This window comes from Rhinopithecus bieti, unplaced genomic scaffold, assembly GCF_001698545.2.
Source record: "Rhinopithecus bieti isolate Rb0 unplaced genomic scaffold, ASM169854v2 scaffold_62795, whole genome shotgun sequence".
Classification (NCBI taxonomy): domain Eukaryota; kingdom Metazoa; phylum Chordata; class Mammalia; order Primates; family Cercopithecidae; genus Rhinopithecus; species Rhinopithecus bieti.
The window spans coordinates 1,550,467-1,565,104 of NW_016824245.1; the positions used below are offsets into that span (position 1 = coordinate 1,550,467).

Sequence of the window (14,638 nt, forward strand, 5' to 3'; positions counted from 1 at the left end):
GAGGTAGATTATACAATATAACTACACAAGGAACTACCTGAAATTACAGCAACCAACTTGCTTTTGTCCTTTTGGAGAGCAGATGCTGCTCTTTTGATGGACTAGGCTCAAAATCCTAACCCTAACATGAATTTATCTCATGAGGGTAATTTATCTCATGAGGTCTGTCCCAGCAGTTTACTAGAGTAGCGACCATCACATCAATATTGTTGGCTTAAGCACCCCTTTACCTTTAAGTTATGTTGGCAATAAACACAAAGAACACAAAGCAAATAAAGGATAGCATGGGGATTGTTAAGACATTTCTCTCTCTCTCTCTCTCTCTCTCTATACATATATATATATATACACACACACATATATATATACACACACATATATATACACATATATATGTATATATATTTGTCCAACATTGCTGGACAAAACAGCTTTGCTGAAGTTTATATATATATACACACACACACATACATATATATATACACATACACACACATATATATACTGTATATATACACTGTATATATATCCTATATGTATATATATACACTGGTAGGGGCATAACACCATATGTAACAACAGGGAATAAGCAGATGATCTGCTGGATTTCTTTGTTTCTTCAAGAAGACCCTGATTCTTCTTAAAAGCCAAATTTTCACAATCATGTGCCTTTAAACCACAGGTTGGAAAACTGAGACAGCCCAGGTGATTTGGAGTGCCCGGGCCACCTACCAGTCTTAAACAAAATTGTAAAGATTTCATTTCTTTTTCTTTCTTTCTTCTTATTCTAACTAGGCTTTCCAAGGGCCAGCCTGCCTCTATTCCTATTCTCAGCTGACTTTCAAATAATCCCTGCTAGAGCGTTAATTGAAAAGCAAGGTATTAACTGATTCTAGCTCAGTATGATCCCTCCTAGGGTGATTTTATTTTCATAGGGGACTCATAAAGGTTGGTGTGGGTAACAGGGAGTGAAGGCTCAGAGATGACCTTCAGCAAGCTATAGCTAACTCCAACACCTGACGGAGCAAACAAAAAATATTTGTTATGCAGCCTCTGAAAGGTTGGCAAAACCTTGCTTCGGGCCCTGTTTAAACACCCAGGCTCTGTCTACTACTTTTGGAACTGAACTGCAATAAAACCTCTTATTTTCCTGACCCAAGAGGAAATACTTTATAAATTATAGCGTAGAGAATTATTTGGCCAATATTTAGACCTGAAATACCCTGAAGAGTGAGAAAGGTAAGGAAAAGAATAGATTTGGAGAAAGCACAAAGGCCAAAGTCAATCAACAAAATGCTTAACAGTGTAAAGAGAAAAAACTTTTCAAGTGTCCAAGCATAAATGTCAAGAGTATTTCAATAAAACCCAAAAGGCTCGAAGTTGAAGCAGGTGTGAGAAAAGGGGATAGAGAAGATCCCCGAGGAGAATACAAGCATGTGGAATGTGTATCTCTATTTACACAATAATTGTTCCACCACCTTCCTGTTTCACAGTACTTGATATTAGCAACTGCTTCGCCTGATAAGAAACGGTATCAGCCATTTATAAAAGAGGTATCCCTGAGTCAGGATGTTTAAGCCAGCAAAAACTGGTCACAGCTGAATCCAAATCCAAATCCAAATGTTCAATACCTGTTCTTAAACTTTACTGTGCCTAACTCATCTCACAATGTTCATGACACATGAAGATTCCAGAATCACAGCTGAGGTGATTCCAATGCAGCAGTTCTGGGGCATGGCCCGGGAGTTTACAGTTTAGGAGTATGCCAATTGATTCTAAGGTAGGCAGTGGTCCACTGTGAAACAGACTTCAGAAAGCCTAACCTAGGGTTTGTATTCAGTGCTTGCACCCCTCCTTCCATCTCTCAAACTGCCATTTGCTCCAGCAACATTGCTGGACAAACTAGCTTTGCTGAAGTTGAGCCTGAGAGATCCTCTCCTCATTGGCACCAGGCATCTCTTACCTTCTGTTCCAAGTGGGTCACCTCCCATGCAGGCTGCTGCGTGCGACGCCTGCAGGAACCTACTCTGTGCTCACACAGGGGCAAAACTGGAAATGTGAGGGGGGCTAAAACTCCCAGGGGGATTCCTTGATCAAAGGAGGCAGGAACCAGTAGGTAAATATTCCCAAGTTGCCATTCCTCAGGACAATTTTCTGAAACTTATTCTGTATGATTTCCCCAGAGGGTCCTAGCAGGAACGAATCCCAGTTGCCCACAGGGATGGCCAGTTATATAACTCTTCTTCTCTTCCCAGTCCAAAAGTAAACTACTTATCCAAAAGTAAACTACTACGTGGGAGCTCTTGCTGCAAAACCTGCCGTCTGAGAAGAACACAAGCTGAGGGAAGGTTCACCCGAGAGACTGGCTCTGGAAACCAAGGAGAGAGTGAAGGGGAGGGACAAAGAGGCCTGGGTATATTCTTCCCATGCTGCCTCACTCAGAGTAGCCCCATTTTGTCTGTTTTGTGCATTACACTTCTCCATTTTAGTTTCCTTAAAAATAAAATTATGGAGATAAAAGGTATTTGAAAATAATCAGTCTAAGAAAAAGGCTCAAATCTTGGCAGCAAGAGCCCAAGATTGACCACTAGTACAACCTGAAATCAAGTACATAATATCCCCAGCATTGGTTTTCTTGTGTACATGACAGGGTTGTTGAGACAATAACACACGATTATTATTAACTGATAATATAAAATTAATACGAGTATGCCATGTGGCCCGGACTCAATCTCTCTCTCCATGCAGTTGTTATCAGGCTTTTGTTTGATTCTGTGATTTTGTTCACACTAATAAGCCATTGGACACAAGTCACACAAACCCTAAAGTGGTTAGTTAGAAATCCTACGATGTTTGTGCAAAATTTGGCTTCATCTGTTGATGCTGCATTGATATGAGTTTGCTGTTAATACAAGTTTCAAGAAAGGAAAGGAAAGGAAATGGAAGGGAAAGGAAAGGAAGGAAAGGGAAGAAAAATAAATTCTCACTAAACATGAAGCAAAATTATATGACTTCTATATCCTGTCTAGGATACAGGTGCCCATTTGGTACACTCTTATTCTCTCTTTTCCTCTACAGTTTCTTTCCTGGGTTACCTGGTAGTCTGCTGCCATCCATGTACTTTCCTCATGTCGACGCTAGGCATTTTCCTAGATTCTTCCATAGGTTCTTCTGATGTGGAAGTGCGATATAAACATAAAAGTCTTGTTTGTTATAGCAGAAATTATGGATCCACAGATGTTCCCATTTGTTCCCAAATTTTGCTCTATAAGAACAAAATAAAATGGAACCAAAATGAAGCTATTATGCCTCATGTATGCTATATATTCAAATAATTTTCATTGAGGTATAACATGCATAGAAAAAGAGTACATAAATCATAAATGTACAGCTTGAGAAATTTTCACAAAATATATCCTCTTGTGTAATCAGCACACAGGCCAAGAAGATTACAAGTACCCAATTACCCTCCCTATGCCACTCTCAGTCATTATTTACACTCCAAAGAGAGCTGATGTACTGACTTCCAATGCTATCAATTTACTTTGCTGGTTCTGAGGTTTGTATACATAGAATCACAATTTATACTCTAATGTGTCTGGTTTCTTTAATTCAATATTGTAAGATTCATCTGTGTCATTACTTTTAGTAGTAGTTCATTTTCATTGCTATGCGTAGCATTTACTTGTATAAATATAATTAATGTATTCATTCTACTGTATTGAACATTTTAGTTTTTTCTAGATTTTGCCCATTTCAAAGAGTGCCATTATGAGGATTCTTGAATGTCTTTTGGTACATCATGCTTGCACCGCTTTGGGGAAGGTACGTAAAGTGGAGTGCCTGGGTACACAGGTTTAACTATGTACTCACATGCTTTACAAAGGAATTGGAAATTAACAAGATCATTTAAAATGTGTATGTTAATATGTAGGACCACATCCAGCCAAGACATTCTAGGAAAAAACAAAACAAAACAAAACACCACTACCATCAAAGTGGAAAGACACTACCAAGTATGACTTATTATGAAACTACACTAATTAAGACAGTGTGGTACTATTGCAAAGTCAAATAATGGAATATAACATGGTGTCCAGAACATCCTTTCCTTCCTTCTTTTCTTTTTCTTTCTTTCACTCGTTCATTCATTCTTTCCTTCTTTCTTTCTCTGTAGATGTTAATGTGTGTGTGTATATATACATTTGTATATTATATATAGATTTGATTTACAATAAAGATGACATTGTTGACAACTGTGGAAAGAATGGTCTTTTCACTACATGGTATGAGGTCAATATTTTATCCATATTGAAAAGAATAAATCTTAATCTGTGTCTCACACCATACACAAAATCAATTCCATGGTCCATCTGAGGTTTGCACTCTGTACCAGGTGTATACAGTTCATCAGAAAGAAATGAAGTTCCAAGGCTTAATCAGTTGCATATATCCTTTAATAAATTTTATTTTCATTTGTATTAAAATTTAAATTAGCACTCCTGGTGTTTTCTTTATCGAGACTAGTGGGGATGGTTAATGGGTATTTAAAAAGTAGAAAGAACGAATAACACCTATTATTTGATAGCACAACAGGGAGTCTATAGTCAATAATAACTGTACATTTTAAAATAACTTAAAGAGTATAGTGGGATTGTTTGCAATTCAATGGATAAATGCTTGAGGGGATGACTAACCCATTCTTCACGATGTGTTTCTTTCACATTGCATGTCTGTATCAAAATATCTCATGTACCCCATAAATATATACACATATTATATACTCATAAAAATTTAAAAAATAAAACAAAGCAGTAATAAAAAATCTTTATGTATATTGTGGAAAACCGATTTTCTTCTTCCTTTTTCCCTTCCTCCTTTACTTTCCACCTTCCCACCATTTGTTTTTTCATTCATCTAACAACATACATCAGATATCAGTGGTTACAAATCAGCAGCACACATGCCAATTATGTGAGTTATTTAAAATATTTATTTTATAGTTATTTAAAACAACTATGTTATAGTTATTTAAAATAACTATGAATAGATATTTTAAAATACTTTATGTTAAAAATAAATCCTGTTGCCAATGTAATTGTGAGAATTTACATGAGATCCAATTATGGGGCATCTCTTGAAAATTTGGCAGATCTGGCAACCTCAGGCCAACAGTATTCCATAGCAACAGTCTGCTGGATTTTGTGAAACACTTGCCAGCTTAAGACAGGGCAAACCTCTCAGGTTTACCTTAATCCTCACTGGGCCTTTCACTCATGTATATTTATTACCTGCCTGACCCCTGTAGGAATTTGCATTCAAGATTTCTATTACCATAAATGTTTGAATAGAGTAGTTAGACATAAAAACATGTTTCCAAAGAAATTATAGATGCACAAATATCAATATTGTTTTCTATTTATATACAGTTTTCAGTGTTCTACATATGGCAGCTAAAAAGATTCTTTCTTCTTCTTCTTTAGTTTTGGGCATAAATCCCTTCTTGTTTCCACAGGAACATTAGCTCAAATTTGCAGATACTGTGTGATACAGATAAAATTGTTGCATTTAAAACCATATGTCACACTGAACTGCTCAAGAGGCATCAAGCCTTTCTTACTTGCAGATCTTTAAAGATATGATTTTATGCTCAGTTAAGATGGAAAAGAGCATTAGGTTTGAAGATAAACCTATTTACTGTGGAAGCACTCGCCAAATTATTTCACCAAATTATTAGGTAGAGAGACATTAGTAAAGTATGTTAAAAGTGAACTTTTTCAACTTACATATGTCTTCCTCCATATTCATCAGCTGCCATTATTGTCTTGATAGTAGTTGCATACATAAGGATATGACAGACCTTGGTCCTATTTCTTTTACACATTTGTATTTACTTTTTAAAAGTTGTAATAAGGATCTCAATTCTTTAAGTGGCTATGAATCATTTAAAATTGTATGGGAACTGTTGCTCTATTTCAGGCCATCATTATATTATGGTGATAGAAAGGCATAAAACTCTATTACCATTTCATAGAGATAAAATAAATCAACTTGAGTAATACAAAATAAAGTAGTTCACAACCGTGAAAAGTCCTTCAGGAATAAGATGCATTTCAGCATTACTATTCTTCACTCCCGTACATATAACTTGTGCATCCTTTTCAGACACAGAGCACATAATGGAAGTACATGTCTTGTTTTAAGAAAATGTGACCCCTAGGGCCCTGTTCTCTTAAGAAGTATTTAATACGTCTCATGCAAATAGAAAGTTTAAATGACAAGCACACTGAATTCAGATCTCAGATTTACCAAATTGGCTTCACTCAGCTGTCTTACATGTGTATATAAATGTATACACACATACATTTTCTTCTTCATCAAGTGAATATTAAAAGCCAAGTAAGAAATAAAGAGGATTGGAAGTGATCAGAGAGAATATCAATGAAAAATTTCTTGGCTCAGAGGTGACCAGAACCCACAACCCCGGTACCACTTAGCCAATCTAAGTCTTGAAAACAAAGACAGTAACATTATGATAGTCTACACAGAATATTTACAATAGTAGTAAATAATCAGATTGGAGAGTCAGTTTGGGGCACATACACACATATCCAACATAAGGCCATTTTGGACTTAGGAGAACCTAAAGCTCAAATTGCTCCCATCACCGTTCACGGGGACCTTATTTTCAGTTTCTAATTTTACTCGGTTCTTTTCACTCCTACCTCCCACCCCTGGTCCATTTCCTCCCCTCTACCCTGTCCCAGGTGTTGATTTTGAGATCTACAGACTAAAGAGAAAACATGGCCTCTACTGTTCTCCCACACATCTATATATTTGCTTCTTCCATTGTCCCAGTGCACCAAATGAAATGGAAAAAGGGAGGTGGTACTGAAGCTGTAGAACTTTAGTCAGAAATCAAAAATCATAAGACAATTTTTACATGCTTCTCACAGTACATTTTCAGCCACTATTCCTTCCTCTGACATAAACTTGGTTTTGAGTCTTTTCCTCCAAGGTCTCCAGTCCCTCAACATACTAAATGTCCCTTCTCCAGTGAATTCCTTCTCTCTCCAGCAGGACATCCACCTTGAAAGTTGATCTTCCATACTCAATGGCCTTATTTCCTTCTCTAACACCCGACAGGTCCCCATCAGCTACTACTTTTTCTTGCTCTAAAAGTTTTCCCAAATTTACAACCTTGCTTTGCAATCTTCAGATCCCAGTCAGTAAATACATCACAAGTTTCAAACACAAAAGGTCATATGAAAGTTTCCTCTTATACTGGTCATACACTAATCCCAAATGAAATTCCTAATAAACCAGTTGTCAAACATTCAACTCTTGCTTGCAGGTCATCAGTGTTGTTGAGGAATTTTGTAATATAGTTTTAGAGTGGGACTTTACACGTTTATAACTGCCAGCTTTGTAAGAAATCCTCTGACCTGACCCCAGTTTTTTCTGTCCTCTCAAGCCCCTTCTTTAATTTTCTTGCTGTCAAACTTTAAATATAAGAGTGGTATGCGTGTGTGTGTGTGTGTGTGTGTGTGTGTGTGTGTGTGTGTGTAGAAGATAGGCAATAATCTGAATCCGGCCAGTTCTCTTTCCTGTATTCCCCAAATCAATGAAAATCTTCATTTTCAAATTCAACATTGCCATTTGGGTTGTGCTCTTTATTGCATTTCTATCTCCATGGAGACCATACAAATCCAGTGTTTCTATCTTATACTTAATTCTCTTTGCTAATTTATATGCTTCAGCTGGGAAATATACTCTGACCTTTTTTATCCCTAGCAAGTTCTCTTTAAATTTTCCTTTCTTTCCCTTAACCATACAACTTTTAAAAAGTATATAATAGATATTAACCATTTCCTTCCTTCCCCTTCTCTTCTCTTCAACCTCCCAATCTTTCTTTCCACATCCATATCCCCAGCAGCACCTCTGACTTTTATTAAAGCTCCAAGCTTGTGGCACTATCAACTTACTCGATATCTTCAACTGGAAATTTTATAGGAACCTCTAATTTAATATGTCTGAAACCAGATTTATTATCTTCCCTTTGCTAAAATAGTCTCTTTCTCTGCTATCTCTCAACCCACTTATAAACATCACTTAGAATGTTTTCTCTTTTTGATTCTTCATGTTCAATAAGTACTGAAAGAATTGTAGAGCAGGGGGTTAGTGTTCAGCTGTCCATGTAGCTAACATACCTAGGTAACCACAATGCATCATTAGACATTCAGGAATAACACAAGTGTAGACAGTCTATTTTTATTTGGGTGCTTTGTGTTCCTTGTTGTATCATCTTAAGAAAAGGAACTTGTAATAGCTGTGGATTTCCCTTCTAGATGAAACTCATTTGTGTTCACATTTCCATTTCAGAAAAGAGGAAGGCAGCACCAATTTTAATTAAAAATCTCAAGATATAAATTCACCTAGCCAGACGTTATTCCACAGAACGTTCTTTCTTAAAGATCATTATTTCCTAATTAACACACTGGGTATATGTCATATTTATCTAAATGGAGCTGCTGTTAAGAATGGGGTAAGACACATTCTTTTTGATAATCAATCTTATGCAAGTATGACCCTCCTTCAGTAAACTACACCTATTTTAAGTGTACAGTTCAATGAGTTTTGGCAGCTGTATACATCTGTGTGACCACCTTCATAATAAAGATATAGAACATTTTCATAAAACCAAAAAGTTTATCTGTGCCCCTTTGCATGAGGGGCCTTCATTCCTCCTTAACCGTAGAGAAAGTATTTATCTACATCTGTCATTTGCAATTTTTGGAATTTCATGTGAATTGAACCATAGCAATCAGCTCCTCTGGGTTATTTGCACAGTATGTTTTTAGAGACCCACTTGTTGCATGGATCTTCATTTTTGTTTCTGAGTAGTCTTCTGTCATATGAATATACTACAATTTGTTTATTGTGATGGACTACTTGTTTCTACTTTGGGGCTGGAAGTTAATGAATAAATTTCAAGAACATTCATGTACTTGTCTTTGTGTGGGTACATGGCTCCATTTCTCTTGGGTAAATACCTAGGAGTGAAGTGGTAGGGTTATACATTAAGATAAGGAGCTTAAAAACTGTTTTCCAAAGTGGTTGAAATTGGCTAGGCATGGTGGCTCACACCTGTAATCTCACCACTTTGGGAGGCCAAGGCAGGTGGATCACCTGAGGTCAAGAGTTCAAGACCAGCCTGGTCAACACGGTGAAACCCCATCTCTACTAAAATGCAAAAAAAAAAAAAAAAAAAAAAAAAAAAAAAAAAAAAAATTGGCCAGGCATGGTGACTCATGCCTGTAATGCCAGCACTTTGGGAGGCCAAGGCAAGCAGATCACAAGGTCAGGAGTTCAAGACCAGCCTGACCAACATGGTCTACTCTCATCTCTACTAAAAATGCAAAATTAGCCAGGTGTGGTGGCACCTGTAATCCCAGCTACTCAGGAGGCTAAGGCAGGAGAATTGCTTGAACCCAGGATGCGGACGTTGCAGTGAGCCAAGATTGTGCCATTGCACTCCAGCCTGGGTGACGGAGTGAGACTTGGGCTCAAAAAAATTTTACATATATATATATAGTTGAAACATTTCACATTTCCACCAACAGTGCTACTTCAGTGAAGTTGGTGATTGTGTTTTTCAAGTCTTCCATATCTAACTGACATTTATAACTACTTGTTTTATTAACTACTGAGAAAAAAGTATTGAAATAGCCAGCTATGACAGAGAGTTTGTCTATTGCTAATTTCAGTATGGTAAGATTTTTCTCCTGGTATGTTTTGAGGTTCTTTTCTATGGTACATACACATTCAAGGGTGTTACACCATCTTGATGAATTTACTCCATGATGAAATGTCCCTTTTTATTTCTGATAATACTCCTTTATCTGATATATGTTTTGATCAGTATTAGTATGGACATTCTAATTTTCTCTCTTGATTTGTACCTGCATGTTATATTAAACTACATATATCTTCATATTTTAAGTATTTTCTTATAGACAGCATATAGCTGTGTTTGCTTTTTAACCCAGTATAATAGCTAATGTTCTTTAATTAGACTGTTTAAATTCAATGTAATTTCTATATAGTTGGTATTATATAAATCCTCTTGATATTTTTCTATTTGTTTCATTTGTTCTTTATTCTTCTTTTTGTGTCTTCTTATAGACTATTTTTATTATTTTCTGTATCTATGTCATTTTAGTCAATATTTAGTCATTTGCATCTTTGATGAGTCTGCCTTCAAATAATATATCACTTCTATAACAATATAAGACCTTGAAACAGTAGATTTATATTTCCCTCCTCCTTTTTGACTTCCAATTATGTTGCTATAGTTGGACTGTCTCCTATATCTCAGGTCTCCGTTGAAACAACTGGAATAACTTAGCCCTATTTCATGTGCTCTATGCTTAGTCCCATGGTGGTGATAATTTTCCAGAAAAGCAAGTGGAATTGTTTAAGTCTTCTTGAACCAACATACACTTTTACTTGCATTCTTTTGGCCAGTGCAAATCATAGGGTCAAACCATGTTTAAGGGTTGGAGAAAGAGATACCCTCCTCCACCCCTGCAGTCTCTTGATGAGGAAAGCTGTATGACATTGCAAAAAGTTTGGATATGAAAAGCAGTGGGAAGTTTGGGCTATTTTTACAATTAATCTACTATATAAACTTTACCTATGTAAAATGATCTTATTTTTGGAAACTGACTAATGACTCAGATTACAGTGATCTGAAGTTTTCTCTGCTAGGCTTCACTAATCATGATGAGTCACTCTAGCATATGGACAATGGGAATGCTAGGGAATCTCATTAATCAGCCATCTATATCTGTCTCCTCAGGCCTCTGCCTATTACTGCCTCCATCTTCTTCATTGTTTTTTGTTTTGCCAGATCCTGTAAATATGTCACAACTTATGATGAAGCAAATACCATTTCATGAAATCTATCCTGAGTGCCTTGGAGAATACATTTTCATAGCATTTTGTACCATCACCCTTACGGCATTTATATTTTACCTTTCATTTTATTTGTTCTATTGTGTGATCCTCCCCTATGCCATATAATCCTTGAAGCCAAAATCATGTCCTTTCTACTTTGCATCTTCTTCAAGATTAACTCATAGCCTTTTACATAATAGTTGCACCATTGAATGAGCTAAGTGAGAAATAGATTAATGCATACATGCTGTGGCTGCTTTTCTAATGAGCAGAAAGAAAAACTTTAATGGTAATTTAAATCAAGACTATAAATATTAATAGCAATCATTTATTATATTCTACGTCCAAATACTGTTCTTAAAATTTTAAAAACATTATTAAGGAAAAAACAAGTAATTCTTCATTGTTGTCTACCTGTTAACTTCAGTCAATATTAAAAAATTTCAGATGGGAGGCTGAGGCAGGAGAATGGCGTGAACCTGGGAGGTGGAGCTTGCAGTGAGCTGAGATCCGGCCACTGCACTCCAGCCTGGGCAACAGAGAGAGACTCCGTCTCAAAAAAAAAAAAAAAAAATTCAGCCAATGCCTGCTCTGCTGCCTAATCAGTTTGGGGGAGAAGGAAAACAACAGATCTTCAGAGACAGAGATTAAATTCAAATCTCTCACTCCTATTTCTGAAGTGTTATTCATCCTGAGATTCTTTCCAAAAGCTGACCAATATTAACTCAATATTAAAAGAAATAAAAGAGAGGGAGAGGGTCTGACACATAATAGGGACTTGTTCCTTGTTCACTTAATTCTATTCTGTCAGAATGCAGGTCTGCTTTAACAGAAATTACTGTAGAACACAAGTGGGCTCTTGTACCTTTACAGAGGTGGCTTGGAAAGAAGATGAACATGAAGGAGAAAAGAGAAATTTGGTTTTTGTTTACCTTAACTATCTTTTCACTTCACTCTAGCTTATTGGAGAGAAGTTTTATAGGTATCAGAAGAGTTGAGGATCACCATGGAATAATATCCCACCATCCGCAAAAGGAAGTGGACTCTCTTCCCCTTCAGCCTTTGCAATTAAGGGCTGCATCCTCGACAGGATATACTGGGGAAAGTTTTACCATTGCCTCCTCCCCTTTCAGAGAGGCTGATGACCCATGCCCAGTGCTCATAAATAGTTCATTCACATCCTGCTTCTGTTCCAGTCGTTTCTTTTCTCCTTTTGGTTGCTACAACTGTTCTATCTTTGAGATTTGTCACTCTTCAAATGTCCCAGAATTTCCCACCTCCAAAATTATTAAGAGATATTTCAGATCTGAGAGTTCCTTATACCAAAAATGCCACTTTGGACCACAGCAAATACATAGTTTTCCCCATAGCACCACAAAAAAAAATCTGAAGATATTAGAAAAGAGAGAAGGCTAGAGGACACTGGATAAAGAGTGGGTGTAGTAGGCAAAACATTGCCCCTCTTCCCCCCAAACATTGTCCTCTAATTCCTGAAACTTGTGGATATGTTACCTTAAACTTAGCTCTTTTTCCAGGTAAGTTAAGGTCCCTGAGATGAAAACATTTTCCTGAATTGTACCGTTGGGCCCAACCTAATCACCTCTCCTGCTTGAGGTGAGAGAGAGATGTGAGAATGGAAGAAATATCAGGGAGATGTATTGTGTTGTTGGCTTTGAAAATCGAGGAAGGGACCACTAGCCAAGAAATGCAGACATTCCCTTGAAGGTGAAAAATGCAAGGAATCAGATTCTGCCTACAGAAGCCTCCTCTAACCATTCTTGGAGAATGAAATTTTCTCTTCAAGGTAAAATTATTTAACCAGAGGTTTTCTTTTCCCTCCATAATGTTGTGTGTCTGTGCCTATGCATACCTGAGACTAAAAAAAAAAAAAAATAGAATTAAGAGAAACAGGTGGGATAGGTAGGTAATACCAGAAAGCTTCAAATCTCTATTGCTATCCTTGCCACAACAATCTGGCAATTGCCTGCTGGATGGAAGTTATGTTGCTATGTACTGAAGATACATAAAATTAAACATTTGGCCTCTGCTCTCAATAAACTATTATATGATGTTTTGATTAACTTAATATTTTTCTGAATATTGCTTTTAGGAGGAACTCATAAATGACCTGAAAAAGTTTATCTCTTTTATGTTTTACAATGGTACCTGATTTTCCCCGTGGGCTCTGAAAAGCAATAAATCATCAAAGTAGAAATTTTATTTCCTGTCCTGTACCTACTAAGGCAAAATTTCTAAATTATACATTTTAGGATGATCTAACAGAAACTACAACAGCAAAGGGATTGACACCAGCAGAAGGTCACAATCCCTTGAGTTCTGGTTAATGGAGACCATATTGTGCATTTATTATCAATTGAACAATGGTATAGAAGGCCATTCACAAATGTTAGTTATGTAGAGATAGAGGAAATAAGGAGAAAAAGAAACTTTATTGGACATATTAATGAAAACTGGCCCTTCAATGGAGCAGATGATCTAAAATCAAACCAATCTCTGATACTTTGTAGTGGTGTGATATTGAGAAAATTCCTTAACTCCTATGACCTTACATTTTCTTAATTTTAAAAACATGTATAATAAAATTCTGAATCGCAGAAATTTTATCAGTATTATATGAGTAAAAGATTTTAAAAGCACCTACTGATATGTTTGGTACATTTAATATTAATTAATGATCTTTTACTCAATCTTTCGTTTGTTCAAAACCCACTTAGCATTTGCAAATACAGTGACACAATCCTTGAATATAATGACTCTGTACACCTAAGAACTGCTGATTTCCAAATTTTGAGATTTGCAAATGGATTCACCAATCTGCCAAGATCTGCACGAAATGTTTCAACAGAGCAATTATAAGTTAACTCTCTCTTTTGTTTCATGCTTCATTTTTAGATGTTTCATAACCAACTCCTTTGGAAAGAAAAAAGTATCTAGCACATCAGCAATTTTCAGGCACATTAGGATTTGAACAGCTGAATGACAGTATCTCCTGGAGGAAAGATTTTCTACTCGCAGAACCTGAGATGAGAATCATCTGTCCCAGTTTTACATATTAAAAAGAAAATAAGAAACTCCAGTGCCTTTTCTGCCAGTATTTTTTCTGATGTTTAAATTCTGATACAAATATTCAAGTTCAATGCAATCCCATCATGAGCATGTGTGTGTGTATGAATGAATATGTATACATATATATGATAGACTCCTGACAATCAAAATAATGTTTTACAGGCAAGACTTCTTTAAATTATAAAGCTACTAAAATGCATTTAGCTTGCTTTGTGAGAAAGCTAACCCTTTGTCTGTAATTCCCAACCCCGGATGCAAAATACAATGACCTATGCTGATTTTATTTATTTTTTTAATCCTATATCTAGAAGTTTCTCATTCTGATTCAATTGGTCTGGGATGGGGCCCAGACTACATTGGGGTAGTTAAAAAGTTTCTTGGGTGATTTTAACAAGTACAAAGTTGAGAAATAATGCCCTGCACCAGTGATTAGTGGCACACGGCCGTGGTAGTACATTACAATCACCTGGGGGAGCTTTTAAAATACTGATGCCCAGGGCATACCCCAGATTTATTAAATAATAAGAGAGGAGAACCACAGGCATCAATATTTATTTTTGGTTTTATTATTTTATTTTATTTTATTATTATG

The 14,638-nt window shown here is 36.3% G+C and overlaps 1 long non-coding RNA gene across 1 annotated transcript in view; it reads right to left on the reverse strand.

Moving 5' to 3' along the window:
• LOC108522120 (uncharacterized) overlaps positions 1-14,638 on the reverse strand; it is a 154,446-nt gene that overhangs the window by 97,828 nt on the left and 41,980 nt on the right. The window contains exon 4 of the long non-coding RNA XR_001883371.1: positions 3,096-3,265. This is a non-coding gene — a long non-coding RNA (uncharacterized LOC108522120). The remainder of the gene's footprint in view (positions 1-3,095; positions 3,266-14,638) is intronic.